This window comes from Amblyomma americanum, chromosome 6 (genome assembly GCF_052857255.1).
Source record: "Amblyomma americanum isolate KBUSLIRL-KWMA chromosome 6, ASM5285725v1, whole genome shotgun sequence".
Taxonomy (NCBI): Eukaryota; Metazoa; Arthropoda; class Arachnida; order Ixodida; family Ixodidae; genus Amblyomma; species Amblyomma americanum.
The window spans coordinates 118,602,717-118,617,915 of record NC_135502.1 but is presented as its reverse complement, the minus strand read 5'-3'; the positions used below and the strand labels follow the sequence as shown (position 1 = coordinate 118,617,915).

Genomic DNA, 15,199 nt, shown 5'->3' with positions numbered 1-15,199 from the left:
AGACAACTACTATAGTGGTTCATAAATTCGGCTCTAAAATTCCCTTAAGGAACGGCGTGAGAAAGGGAGACACGACCTCGCCAATGCTATTCATCGCCTGTTTACAGGAGGTATTCAAGGCGTTGATTAGGAAGAGTTGGGAACGAGAGTTAATGGAGAATACCTCAGCAATCTGCGATTCATTGATGACAGTGCCTTGTTAAGTCACTCAGGAGATGAATTACAAACATGATCATTGAGTTAGATAGGCAGAGTGGAACAGTGGGACTAAAAATTAACCTGCACAAAACCAATGTATTGTTCAACAGTCTAACGAGGGAACAGCAGTTTTGCAATCTTTACAATTGGTAGCGAGGCACAAGAAATGGTAAGCGAATACGTTTACTATCCGGCCAGGTAGTAACCGCTGAACCGGATCATGAGAGGGAAATAACTGGAAGTATAAGAATGGGGTGGAGCGCATATGGCAGGTTCTCCCAGATCATGAATAGCATGTTACCAATTTCCCTCAAGAGAAAAGTGTACATACAAAAGCTGTATCTTACCGGTACTCACCTGCGGGGCAGAAACATGGAGGCTAACGAAAAGCGTTCAGCTTAAGGGCAGCGCAGCGATCTATGGAAAGAAATATGATAGGTGAAACGTTAAGGGACCAGAAGCGGGCCGAGTGGGTGAGGGAACAAATGCAGCTTAATGACATCCTAGTCGAAACCAAGAGGAAAAAATGGGCTTGGGCAGGGCACGTAATGCGAAGGCAAGATAACCGCTGGTCCTTAAGGGTAACGAAGAGGATTCCAAGAGAAAGTAAGCGTAGCAGGGGGCGGATGAGATTAAGAAGTTTTCGGGGATGAGGTGGCTGTAGCTGGCACAGGACAGGGTGAATTGGACAGGTATGGGAGAGACCTTTGTCCTGCAGTGGACGTAGTCGGGCAGATGAAGAAGACAACTGCCGCAGTTTTCTAAATCACTACGCAGGCGCGTTCAGTGTGGCTTCATTGAAGCCAGCGTAAGTCATTTTCTATCCCTCCCACCCCTCACTGATTGTTGTGCTTAACTTGCGTATAGCGCATCTCTCCCAAGAACCCGCCGCTGTGGATCAGTGGTTAGAGGGCTCGTCGACTGATCCGAAGGACCAGGGTTCAATCCGGGCCGCGCCGGCGGCGTTTCGATGTAGGCGAAACGCAAAAGAAACCCGTGTGGCAGGTGCGATGTCAGTGCACGTTAAAGATCTCCAGCAAGTTTAAATTATTCCGGAGCTCTCCAAAGTAGCGCCTTTTTTTGCCTTCTTTCTTTCGCTACCTCCTTCATCCGTCCACTCACCGCGCGTTTGAGGAGTCCACCGAAAGTGAGACATTTTCTTTCCTTAAAAATCGTTTTTTTTTGTTTGTGTGTCCGCCTTGAAATGAAAGATCTACTGAGCCATTTCCTGTCCTCAAAGCCATTTCTTTCGCGTCAGAAAAGGATACTCTGCCAGGGCGAGAGGAGGCCGGAAAGGGTCTTATTAAAAGCCGGTTATATGAAAGCTCGATCGGTGTAATTAGTAAATAGTGATCCATAATAACAGGAACAAAGTCTGCCCGGTTTCTTGAATCAACTTTCTTTCATTAGATGAACACTCTTTTTTGAACGAGCATTACGCAAAGCATTAAAAATGGCGGTGAGGCCTCTGTGCTTGCGCATTTGAATTTCAGCAGCGATAAGTTACTATTATTCCGCTAAACGCTTGCCCTGGGTGGGCTCTGCTATTTTAGGTTACTGTTACCTGGTGCGTTTTCCTAGTTGTGTGTGGTTTAGGATGGCGTGCTACGTTTCTGCATTATAGCTTTGGGAGTCGGCGGTCTGTTGCAAGAGCTGGTGGAACAGAGAAGTTTCGAGGGAAGGGCGTGTTAACTTTTTCACTTCTCGGCTGACACTCAATCGGGCCGTGAGGGAAGGGGCGAAGGAAGGAATGAAAAAAGAAGAAAGAAAGAGGCGCCGTAGTGGAGGGCTCCGAAATAATTTCGACCACCACCAGGGGTTATTTAACAGGGAACAGGCGCAGCGTGTTTGAAAAGTCCAGTGCGCTTGACTTGGCTACCGAAGATGCGGAATGGTATCCAGAGTTTGTCGTGGAAGCCGTTGCATTTTTTGTACAATTCGTCCGTGACCCACCGTAACTTCTCTCCGGCGCGTTGGAATGGAACCCGCATTAGGTGGACGTTGTTCAATGCGGGCACTTACAGAAATGAAGGTGAATTAAGCCAATTTACCAAAATATATATACTTTTTCTGCACACTTAACGGGGTCAGAGAGCGGCGAATGTTGACACACCGGATTTTGGCCGCGTTTTCTGGCGTGTCAATGTCCTTTGATACTTTACGTTACGGCCCGTGTAACTTCTTTGTAGCGCCACGGGAGGCCTTTCAGGCTGCAATGAATGACCACGCCGTATGGAAGACAGAACGCTATAGCAGATTACAGGTTACAGCATCGTTAACGACGTCTCAAGTATTCTTCCAGGGCAGGATGACATGTCGCTGGTGCCTGTTGCACTTGTCTGGTGCCTCCACGAAACCTCGGGGATAGTTTGGCAACCGGCGTAGATATTAAAGGACTTTTATGAGATGTAACCAATAGCGCGGCCCTTCATGGCTCCATAAACAGGATGTAAAGGATCGCCCGCTTCTAACTTGAACACGCGAGCGGCATGGCTGCACCCTTCCGGGCGCCAGTGTGTCCGTTGTATGTGCTCATCAACGATAAGCACCAGCTCTAGGTCCCTCTGCGCCTACGCCATTCTCCTTCGATGCGTTGCCATGTCGGACGCATGGGCCATCCGAAGAGCGCAGCTACACCTCTCAGGTGTCTAATCCATGCAGGAGAGGAGAGAGAGGGAGTAAATTTTTATTTCCTCCCGAGGGATTCCGCAGGTGGTTCGCCCAGGTACTGGAAGTCATTGTCCAAAACGGCCCTGCAGGATTGGCCGATCAGCTGGCGCTCACTGCTCATGGCTGAGTTCCTGAGAATTGCGTGCTCTAAGTTGCTCGGGGCGGTTCAGAACTCCGTGGGGGACTCTAGAAATCTCTCCGAAAGCCGGACATGAATTAGTCGTGTATTGTCCAGCAGAGTGGCTCAGTGGAAGCATGCTGGGCTCATAACCCAGGTGTGGGCGACCAGATGCGGAAAGCGGCCGTAACTTATAGTCTCATAAAGGTAACGCGACGAGGAAAAAAAAATTCTGAGTGAAACAGAAGTAGAATGAAGTCAAACTTCATAATTTTTCAATTTCACAATTTTGATTTTTATGAATTCGCCCTTTCTGCCTGTACCTAAGCATGGTCTGCAGTATGTGCATAAATAAAATAAATAAATAAAAATAACGTTAGTTGCTATTGACGTATCTCGAAAAGTGCGATGGCCTGGTGGTTCCACCATTCGCCTTGTATGCGGGAGGCTTGAGATTCGATGCTCAGTGCCGTAGGGTACCCGTCGGTTTTTTAATTTTTAATGGCTCCTATCTTTCCCCTGCCCTCGGCCTCTCTCGTGTGAACTGGTTGGGAAAATGCATCTTTGACTCCCCAACGCACCAACCAGAGCGCGTTAGCCATGGCGGTCTTTGACGAAACTGTCCTTGCACTGATAAGTCAAACCATCTTCACGATCATCACTCCTAGAACGACAGAAGTTTTCTGTCAAAATGGGCTTCCGTCTCGGCTCGGTACGTATAGGAGCAGCTGGCATACAGCGGACAAAAAAATTTACTGATGATTACTGTGGTTGGTACTGCAAAATTTGAGCGCATAAGGTGGCTCGATGTCCGCTGTTCTCCGCTTACAGGGTGGGGACACCCTTTGTACCACCTTGCAGCGCCGTTTCCCCCTCGTAGCGGCATGTTGGGTCCCACGCGCCGGTCGCGTACTGCGCGCTATGCGTGTGGCGTGATTTGTTTCCGGTTACATGGCGGCTGAAATAATACGACTCAATAAGAAATAGGCAGTGCGTAGTTGTTTCTCTTGTGGCAGTAATATTCTGGAACATTTCAATGTGCATTACGCACGGTGCAGTCGCTAAGACTACACGGTAATCGCAAAGTTATGACAAACTGCTGTGTTCCTCAGTAGCTGGCTGCACTAAAAAAGGACAGCGGTTATTAGGTCTACATTCGTAGCCGCATTGTAGAGTGCCAGGGTCGCCGAATTCAGTAGATTTAAGTTGCATTTGTTGTTCTAACGTGAGGACTGTTCACAAGGCCCCATGTTTCTCGGGTATGCCAGCAGCGCGGAGGATGACCTGGGAAATATAACTATTTTCGCGTAGTTGACACCCGCTTTTCCAGCCATCTCTGGGATCTCTTTGTCTTATCACTGCCCTGTAGGGAGGGAATTCCACGTAGTAATAGTGGCGAATTTCTCTCCCAAACAGTCCGTCGCCACATTGCTCCGGTGTGGACAGCTGAGGACACGTCTGAAACCAAATGATCATATTTGCTCAACGGCTTGCTTGAGTTGTTCCATAACAAAAGCACGCAGATGGTTGAGTTTCCCTCTCAACGGTTTTGACTACGTGTGGAAAATAATAAACCGAAGAAAATGCAGCGACGAGAGCTTCACATACTCGCTAATTGCCAGCGACAGCGCCTTTATAATATGGCTGCCTTACCTGGGAAACGTCTTTGTCAAAAGGCTCTGAAGAGAGCACCCCGCAGATTACGATGCGACCTGGCGTGATCAGCTGCGGGACGATTACAGCTTTCCCGGCCTACGTCAACCTTTTACGTGCCTCTGGTCTGGTGGACCAAACGTTCGACTTTTTGAGAGCGTGGTGCTGAAGGTGCGATGTGTACCGAAACGGCTGTAATCGCGAGAAAGAATAAAGGCTGCGACGCGTAACGAGGTGTCTCTAATCAAGAGGAGTAAGGTGGCGGGGAACGGTTGAAACATGCAAAACTGTTGTGAAAGAGAGCAGTTTCTCCCACTGGGCAACGCCCCTTTGCTTGATGTGAGCTTCTGTTGTGTGTGTGATGCAGCTGTTGGAGATCAAGCAATGAGGGGCTCTTGTGTTGCCGGCTGTTATGCCCACATTAGAAAAGACAGCGGCAATTTCGCCTTGCTCGGGATAACGCGCATAGAAAAAAAAAACAGGAATCGCAGGTCAAGCAAGACGGCTGGAAAACACAACACATAGATCCAAAGTTTGCGAGCTAAGGCATGCGAAACGCTTTCATTCCAGAACAGTTCTTACTAGGAGCGGAGGTTTAGTGCAATATTTTAATTTTTCGTCCTCATAATTACTAAAATTTTAGCAACCGTCAAAGGCGGCTTCTCGCACTTGATTTTATGCCGAATGAAAGCTGTCTAAGTGGAAGTGTTTGGCAAATATGTGAATGCAGCTCGGAAAAAGTAATTGTGAGTGTTGGATCCAGGCATGAGTCCGGGTATATTGGTATCCGAGTCAGCAGATTGCGCTGGAGTATGCCACGCCCGTTGTTAGAATGTAACCACTGTTCACAAGGCGGCGTGTTCTTCGGCAGATTAGCGGCGAAAAATTACTTCAGCGTAGCTAACTCAGATGCACTGTTTAAACAATCTCTGGCACCACCCTGCCTTGGCAGGAAACCAATTTTGTGGATCTCATGCTCTAGCGGTAGTTTTGTCTTTGAAACGGCGCGCCGCCGCATTGCTCAGTGCAGCCGAACGGGAGAGTGGGGTCTAACGAGAGCTGTGTCTTCACCCTGAAAGCGGCGCTGGCCATCAAGGCACCGAGCAGCTATTGACACGCTACCTGCCGCCGCTGACAGTCACCTTCCGAGACCTTCCGCTGGCAGCAATCTCCTGGTTGTCCACGCCGTGCCATGTGGCGTCTCGCTCTGCTACTACCAACACGCCATCTGTTACGCGCCGTAAGGAAGGTGGTGCGTTACGCCGACTACGACGACGACGACACGGAACGCAGGAACGCCCAAGAGCTGCGCACTGAAAAAAAAAGAGATATCAGGCGTGAGCAGGATATCAGCTTATGATTTCAGCGTACCAGTTGGCGGCAAGCGTAAATGTATGACATTGCAAAGAATGATATAGAGGTGAGATGAAGAGGAAATAGGTTGGATTATGTTTTGCACGAAGCGCAAAATGCCGCTGGTGCTATTTTCGAGCTTGAATTGCCTTTCATTTCGATATCCGTGTGGGGTTTCATTATGTTAGCCTCTATACAGGAGCCTTAAACTGCAGCCGAAAAGATAAATGTTTTCCTCTGAAAAATGAACCTCTGTTGCTCATACATACATGTGCAAGGTACCCTACAAAGCCTTTTCACCAAGTCGAATGTACAACCGCTACAAATTTTATTTCGTTAGTAGCGTAAATTTCTCAACCATCCAAAGTGGCCGCATTGAAGCGAGTCAGCGATCGCTGTGCCAGCTGCCGCGAATGGTTCTGCCGGCGTCGAGAACTGGGTCAGCATCCGCGAGCAAATAAAAGCAAATGAGACAAACGCACGTTCTCTGCCCTAGGTTCATAAGCTTTGAATGCGGCCTTCACGGCCGGGATTTGGTCTCGCGTCACTTTGCTGCTGAGTCCGAGGATGCGGGTTCAATCCTTACAGCGGCGCCCACGTTTTAATAAACGCGAAACTCAAAAGGCGCCCGTGGGCTGTTCGATGTCAGTGCACGTTCAGGTCGCAAATTATCCCGGAGCCCTCTACTGCGGCGCTCCTTCCTTTCTTCGGTGACTTCCTTCCTTCCTTCCTTCCTTCCTTCCTTCCTTCCTTCCTTCCTTCCTTCCTTCCTTCCTTCCTTCCTTCCTTCCTTCCTTCCTTCCTTCCTTCCTGCCTTCCTTCCTTCCTTCCTTCCTTCCTTCCTTCCTTAACAGTGGTGGTGGTAAAAAAAAAAGAGAATAGTCAACTATTCTTCCCGCTCTCTTTCTTCTTGCCCTATAGCTCCGGCCATTATCAAGGTAGGGAAATGTGGTTAAAATAAAGAAAATAGAAGCACGACCAAACACTCGCCACTATTGCTGCGCTCAGGTAAGAAACGGCCGCCGAACACGACGCCTTGCTGCCCGGAATATAGTCTGCACGGTTCGAAGCCTCTGAAGCAGGTGGTTTATTGCTTCAGCGGAACTAGTAAAACGCTTTAGCAGCTTCTGGTAGGGGTCAAGACACCGAGGATGAACGCACATCGGCGCATTAGTTCTCGTTTTACAGCGACAGTCGTTATTGTCGAGCGAACCCAGAGGATCGGGTCTCTCTTCTTTTGACTCACATCTGCTACTTCGTCTAATATTCCCCCTTTCATATTCCCCCCTCTTACTTAACAGTGAGGTTGAGACGCTCGTATACTGAGGCAGAGTACCCGGGTTCGAATCCGACCGCGGCGGCCGCGTTTTGATGGAGGCGAAACGCAAAGGTGTCCATGTGCTGCGCGATGTCAGTGCACGTTAAACAACCCCAGGTGGTCGAAATTATTCCGGAGACCTCCACTACGATGACTCCGGCGTTCCTGCAAACAAGAAACGGAAGCCGCCCGCTATCAAAAGGTGAGTGCCGCTACCGCAACTCCCAAAGAGCGACTACAAAATAGTCTGCCGTCCGCGAGGCTGGAACTTAAACGGCTTTGCGCCACGCCAACTCGAACTCGCCATGTGCGCGGCAGCCAAGGTTCCTCTTCAGGCCGCACTAACTGAAGACACTATGCGTGTTAATTCTAATAACAACACGCTCACTCTAAGCACCCCGGCACGCCAGCGAGCTGCAATGTACTCCGAAGTCAAAGCGTTCCAGCTTGGAGATCACACCTATGAAGTGGCGACGTATGTAGCAGCGCCAGACGACTCAGTCAGAGGTGTGTGTCATTTATCAAGCCTACGACGGAAGCTCACCGGAGGAAGTCCGACAAGGCTTCATCAATCGCAACCCGGGGGTCGTGATCCTCGACGCTCGTCAACTGGGTCGTTCAAAAACGATCCAGATAACATTCCAAGGGAACAAAGTTCCGAGTTAGATCTACTATTGGGGATCCGTATTCCATGTGCACCCTTACCGGGAACAAGTCGAAACCTGCTACAACTGCAGGAGAGTCGGACATAGAGCCGACGTCTGCTACAGACCCAAAGCCAACCTGTGCCACCGATGTGGCGAGAACCATCCTGCACCTCCTGATGGGGAGCCACTCACATGTAAACCCGACTGCAACGTGTGCCATGGGGCACACCACACCGGGAGCCGCAATTGCAAGCACCGCCTCGTGGTCCGGAGACAACAACCACATAGGCTTAACGAGGGTGCGGCCCAGCCTCACGTGGAAGGTGCGGTCCAACATCACGTGGAGCATCACCCGAGATCCAGGCACCGATCTTCGAGCCGGGCGAGGAACCAAACATGGAACCAGGGCAGAGATAGATCCAGTTCCTTCCCGCCGCTGAGTGGGGCGGCTGATGGAGAGAAGAGCACAAGTTCAGACCGAGGCAGAAGCAGCAGCCGAACCAACAAAAAGGTGAGCTGGCCAAATCCGGCCTCCCAACAGATGAGCGCTCGGGAGAAGGAACTTATAGAACAATTTCACAAAGAGCTTAAGGCGCGTGACGAGGAAAACGCCAGACTAAAGAAAGAAATGGCGGAGCTTCGTCGACTTGTCATGGCCTCGAGAGAGCAAAGAGCACAGTCACAGCAAACACCTGTGCAATCCCCTCTTAAAGCACCCATTCCCGCATGCGAGGCTATGGAAACAGACAAACGCACCGCAGTTAAAAGACCCCCTCTCCCCGCGGATAAAACCCAACACAGACGAGCTGCCGAAGCCTCTGCAGGCGATGTACTGCAGCCGGCTACGCCCGCTCCATTAAAAACTGACCCTAATGCAATCACTACAAGGGTGGATAGCATTCAGAACAAGGTAGACAGCCTAGAGGTTAGAGTAAGAAACTTAGAAGCTAAGGTAGATGCCTTAGCAGTGGAATTCAGACCGTTCCAAACTCAAGTAATGTCTATGTTCCAACAAGTGATGGAGAAGCTGACCGCATTAGAGAACAGCTTAACATCATTACAGCAAAGAGTGGATCACCAATATGGCCCCGTCGCAACAAATTGAGGTATGGCAGTGGAATTGCAGAGGCTTCCGGCGCAAACGGGGGAATCTGCAGTTTCACATTCAAGCACAACAACGTCCACCAGACATTATTGCTCTACAAGAAGCTAGTGGCGCGGTCAAATTAGCGGGCTATAAGGCGTTTCTTCCGCCAGGATATGATGCCGGCTCAATTATGGGCGTGTCCACCGCCGTATTATTGCAACGCAATATAACTGCTCTACAGCACTCCATAGAAAGTTCAAAGGAAGACTACGTCCTCCTTGAGATTTTACCCAAGAAACAAGGAGATACAAATTTGTTTCTGCTTAATGTATATAGCCCACCCAAAGATAAGGGTACCGGTATACCGGAATTACTTATCAAGACTCCGAAACTAGCGACTAAAGCCCAGTTATTAATAGTAGGGGACTTTAACGCACCACACCCGGAATGGGGATACACTAGAGCCGGTCCCAAAGGCAACAGGGTACGGCAAGTGGTCCAAAATCTAGGCCTAACTGTCCTGAACAACCCCCAAGAAATCACGAGACTAGGCAACAGTATATGTAAAGACACGTCGCCAGACCTAACCCTGGCAAAGAACATACAAAACCGAACACGGACTAACACAGGACACACGCTAGGCAGTGACCATCCACCACCTTTGAGACAGCAAAGCATAAATCAGTCTTCAACAAAGTAAAAATTACGGACTGGGACAAGTTCAGGGCAATAAGAGAACAAAGACAAAAAGATGAAAGCACAGACCCAGTAATTGAACATCTCGGGGACTGGGTGGAATCACTAAAAATGGACATTAAGGCTACCACAGCCGAAATCGTCATGGAAGAAGGACAAGTCACTGACTCTAGGTTATTGCATATGTGGGAAGCACATTTCAGCTAGCAAAACCGCTGGAAGAGGAACAAACACAACAAAAATCTTCAAAAGAGTATTGCACAGTTGCAGAGACTAATTGAAAAATATACTCTAGAACTTTAACACAAACAATGGGAGCAAATTTGCGACCGCATGAATGGCGAGCTCGAGTGCAGGAAAACTTGGCATCTGCTAAGGCACCTTCTTGACCCCACAGAGGCTAAATCAACTAAACGAGGTCAACTTATGGGATTAGTGCATCAGTATCAAGGCACCACAGAGGAGTTCTTAACGGAACTACGAGATCGATACTTAAACACAACCCCAGATGGACCGCTGCCAAACTATCAGGGAACATCAAAAGAGGACTTGGACGCTGAGATTACGGAGTCGGAAGTGTGGCTTGCCATGGGGCAACTACGCACCACGTCTGCAGCCGGGCCTGACGGTACTACTAACAAAGCACTTAGAAACTTGGACGCAGGGTCAGTGACAGCACTCACTGATCTCATGAACAAATACTGGACAGACGGAAACATTCCACAAGAATGGAAACATGCAAAGATTACATTCATTCCAAAGCCAGACAAGAAATTGTGTATAGAGAATCTACGCCCAATCTCTTTAACATCCTGCTTAGGAAAGTTAATGGAACATATAATTCTCAATCGGCTACAAGAATACGCTGAGGACAATAACTTACTCCCTAACTCCATGCTAGGCTTCAGGGCTAATCTTTCTACCCAAGATGTTATGCTGCAACTCAAGGCAGACATAATAGACATGGAACGCAGCAGAGGAACTAAAGCCATATTAGGCTTGGATTTGAACAAGGCGTTTGATAATGTCACGCACGATGCTATCTTAAGGAATCTCTCGGACATCAACCCAGGGGAAAGAACTTTCAAGTACATCAAGTCATTTCTCAGTAACAGAACGGCAGAGATAGCAGTGGGAGAGATTAAATCAGACTCTATCTCACTTGGAGGTAAAGGAACGCCAAAGGGCTCAGTCCTGTCACCCTTCCTTTTTAATCTCTTGTCGAAACGTCGAGCAAGGGTGGGCTACTCCCCTGGCTTATCGCATCTATCAAAATTGTAGCAGAGACTCCGATCCTGCGCACCGATCTATTATTTGGGCTCCAGGTCACCAAGGCCTCCACGGAAACGAAGCAGCCGACGCCGCCGCCCGCGCGCTCTCTCTCCGGGCGTTTCCCTCGGGACCCGACGATGACCAGGACTCCGATTTCAATCCGGTTTACACTTTTAAGGAAATATGCGATTACTACAAATCCACCCACCAAACTCTTCCCACTCCTTGCAAAGGGCTGGGGAAGGCCAACGAGCGGGTACTCCTGCGCCTGCTCACTAACACGATGCTGTGCCCGGCAAATCTAAAGCATTTCAATCCTCAATTCGACGGGCGGTGCTCACACTGTGGGGAGGTGTCGGACACCTGCCACATGGTGTGGGCCTGCCAGCAGACCCCATCCCTACCCCCTATCCCAAACCCCACCCGAGAGGACTGGGAGGCGACCCTGTCCGGCTGCTGCACCCTCCAGGCCCAAAGGGCCTTAACGCAGCGTGCCCGGGCTGCGGCAACCGCCAATGGGGTGCCTGACTAGGCATCCCCACCTAGTGGTTGTAAGGGCGTGACCCTTCAGGTCACGGACCCCAACACCTCTCTCTATAATTAATAATAGTTTTTACCACCACCACCACCACTAATTAAAATTCCTTCTAAATTAGCAGCCATCCCGGGGCTGCAACACACATTCTACGCAGATGATATCACTTTATGGACCACAACTGGCAGCAATGGTCAGATAGAGGATACCCTGCAACAAGCTGTAGACATAATACAAGACCTGGCGGGTAAAGCAGGGCTAACCTGCTCGCCCTCCAAGTCCGAATTATTTCTAATCAGATACAAACCAAGGGGTCCTCGAGCAAAAAATTACAAACCTCCGCCTCCACTGAAAATCTGGGTGGAAGGGCTCCCTGTAAAGAAAGTTCAAACTATAAGAATCCTAAGACTCTTCCTTCAGTCGAACCGGAAGAACAAGGAAACACTAGAAAAACTCCAAACAACCGTCAATATGACGGTAAGACTAATTAGACGAATTGCAAGCAAAAGGAAGGGAGTGAAGGAGACAGAACTTTGCAAAATAGTACAAGAATTTGTAATAAGCAGGCTTGTCTACGCACTCCCATACTTAAAATTAGACAGTAGTAAAAAAGCCAAAGTAGAGTCTATGATTAGAACAGCATACAAGGTAGCATTAGGGCTACCGAACTGTACCTCCACCGAAAGGTTTCTGGGCTTGGGAGTACACAACACCTTAGACGAGCTTACAGAGGCACACTTAACAATACAGAGAGGCCGGCTTTCCCGCACCAAAGCAGGAAGAACCATACTTGATCGTTTAGGACTAGGCATACAGTTGCCACCCCAAGATACCAAAACACAGATACCTAAACGCATCGCTAAGGTAATAAGAGTTAAGCCACTAGCTAAGAATATGCATCCTGCTCACCACGAGGGGAGAAGAAGGGCTAGGGCAAAAGCTCTACACAACATATACAACCAAGATGAACATGCAGTATATGTAGATGCCGCAGAATATCCCCAGAAACAAGCGTTCGCACTAACGGTGGCGGATACGCAAGGTAGACTGATTGTCTCCGGCACTACCGTAACGAAATCCTCGGAAACGGCAGAAGAGGAGACAATCGCACTTGCTATCATTAACACAGAAGCTACTACCATACTCAGCGACTCTAAATTTTCCATACGCAATTATGCTAGGGGCAGAATTTCTCAGGCAGCAATGAGCATATTGGGTCAAACCAATGACTTAGACAGAATTATTGAATTTACATGGGTCCCTGCTCACTCGGGGAACCCTGGTAACGAAGCGGCACACATAACAGCTCGAGGATTCGTCAGCCGAGCAGGGGACGCTGTCGTTGCTGAGAGTTTTTCGAAGGACGGCTTATCATCTTTTCACGATATTACTAATCATTTTAAACTTGAAAGGAGGATATTCCCTCCTCCAGACAAAGCCTTTAATAAGGAGCAGGAGACCACTTGGAGGTGACTCCAGACGCGATCCTTCATGACGACTTGCCTGTTGTCAAAATTCTACCCCGGTGAATACGACCCTGCATGTACATTATGTGGTGATTTACCCACTTATGATCACCTATTGTGGAATTGTAAAGAGGAGCCGCCCCCGAAATCTCTAATACAGGTTCCTACTCTCGAGCAGTGGGAGGCCGTGTTGGTCAGCTCAGACTTGGGAGTTCAAACCCGGGTCATTGAATGGGCTACCCAGGTCGCTGTCAGCCGTGGACTGATAGCCACCTAGCGCGGATCGTCTGCATTCTGCCTTTTCTGACGAATTAAATGTTTTCCAATCCAATCCACTACGGCACCTCTTCCTTTCTTTCTTCTTTCACTCCCTCCTTTGTCTCTTCCTTTACGGCGCGGTTCGGGTCTCCACTGAATTTTGTGAGACAGTTACTGCGTCATTTCCTTTCCTTAATACCAATTTTCACTTTTTTTTTACAGCGACAGCCGTTATTGCTTTAAAGAGATGAATAGGAATGAAAAACATGCGAGAATGGCGAAGGCAGGAGCGGCCGCCCATTCGAGCTAGATAAACCTTGTCTGTTCCTCGCTAACCCTTGGTGAGCTGCTTCTGTAATACAACGATTCGGGTCTATTCGGTAGGTACAGCCTGCTTCCTGGCAGAGGCACCAGTCGCCGTAATACAGAGGAAGGTTCCAAAGGTTGGAAGAACAGATGGAGCACATGCCAACAGAGATCCTAGGTATAAACCTTTCGTCCCCCTTCTCCAAACTATACACATTCCACCTTTTTCTTGAAAGACATAACTTCTTTTTATTTATTAATATTGTGATGAATAAGATGAAGTTGGCAGTGGCGCGGGAAAACTCTCTGTGCCCCCAATTCTTGGCCCATATCTCCCTTTGTAAATAATAATAATAATAATTGGTTTTTTGGGGAACGGAAATAGCGCAGTATCTGTCTCATATATCGTTGGACACCTGAACCGCGCCGTAAGGGAAGGGATAAAGGAGGGAGTGAAAGAAGAAAGGAAGAAGACGTGCCTTAGTGGAGGTCTCCGGTATAATTTCGACCACCTGGGGATCTTTAACGTGCACTGACAATGCACAGCACACGGGAGCCTTAGCGTTTTTCCTCCATAAAAACGCAGCTGCCGCGGTCGGGTTCGAACCCGGGAGCTCCGGATCAGTAGTCGAGCGCCCTAACCACTGAGCAACCGCGGCGGGTCCCCCCTCCCTTTGTGGGCATGTGCCATTCTTTGAGGGTAACAACAACAACAGAGCGCTCGCGCTAGGCCAGCGGCCATTAAATCATCTCGTTGCCATCGTTCCTCGCGTCTTATTCTTCGGCTGGCCGTCACGTAACATTATGAATCAAGCAGCCGGAACATGAGGCAGGGATGTTGGATAGCAAAGCGCACATGGTCGTCATGGACTTGAGGAGTGATACGCGGGTCGCCGCTGCGTTTCGCTCAGCATGAGCGTTCTTTGTATGGTCGCGACATGCATTAAGAATAGACCATACATTGAGGCAAGCATGCAATAAAAGATGCCAAAAAGAAGTGACAAAGCTTGTACAGTTGACGTTTAAGAAATTGGAGCATACATTTCAGCTCCGCCTTAAGGGTATGACGCGATATCGTTAATGAGTTAATGTTGCCATGTATGCGGAATTTCTCATTCCCTACTTTAAATATATAGATTTCCGGGAGTACTCATACCACTCCTGGCGCAGTGGTGCAGTGGTTAAGCGATGCGCCACTGCCCTGAGATAGTAGGTGCTGAAAATGAAAAATAAAATTGATTTTTGGGAAAAGGAAATGGCGCAGTATCTGTCTTACATATCGTCGGACACCTGAACCGCGCCGTGGGGGAAGGGACAGAGGAGGCAGTGAAAGAAGAAATGAAGAAAGAGGTGTCGTAGTGGAGGGCTCCAGAATAATTTAGACCACCTGGGGATCTTTAACGTGCACTGACATCGCACAGTACACGGGCGCCTTAGCGTTTCGCCTCCATCGAAACGCGGCCGCTGCCGTCGGGTTCGAACCCGGGAACTCCGGATCAGCAGCCGAGCGCCCTAACCCCTGAGTCACCGCGGCGAGTGTAGGTGCTGCTACCAGAGGGGGGCATTTGACCTCAAAAATCTGGATCTCATCTCAATCCCAAAAAGAATTTGCCTACCTCACT

At 49.0% G+C, this 15,199-nt stretch overlaps 1 long non-coding RNA gene across 11 annotated transcripts in view; it reads right to left on the bottom strand.

Moving 5' to 3' along the window:
• LOC144094044 (uncharacterized) overlaps window positions 1-15,199 on the bottom strand; it is a 100,622-nt gene that overhangs the window by 41,757 nt on the left and 43,666 nt on the right. For 8 of the 11 annotated variants that reach the window (XR_013306382.1, XR_013306385.1, XR_013306384.1 and 5 more), the window contains 2 exons: window positions 5,762-5,952; window positions 556-615 (listed from right to left, as the gene is read on the bottom strand). This is a non-coding gene — a long non-coding RNA (uncharacterized LOC144094044). Of the gene's footprint in view, window positions 1-545; window positions 616-5,761; window positions 5,953-15,199 lie in introns of all 11 variants that reach the window. The other 3 variants (XR_013306389.1, XR_013306387.1, XR_013306388.1) reach the window with 1 other exon arrangement.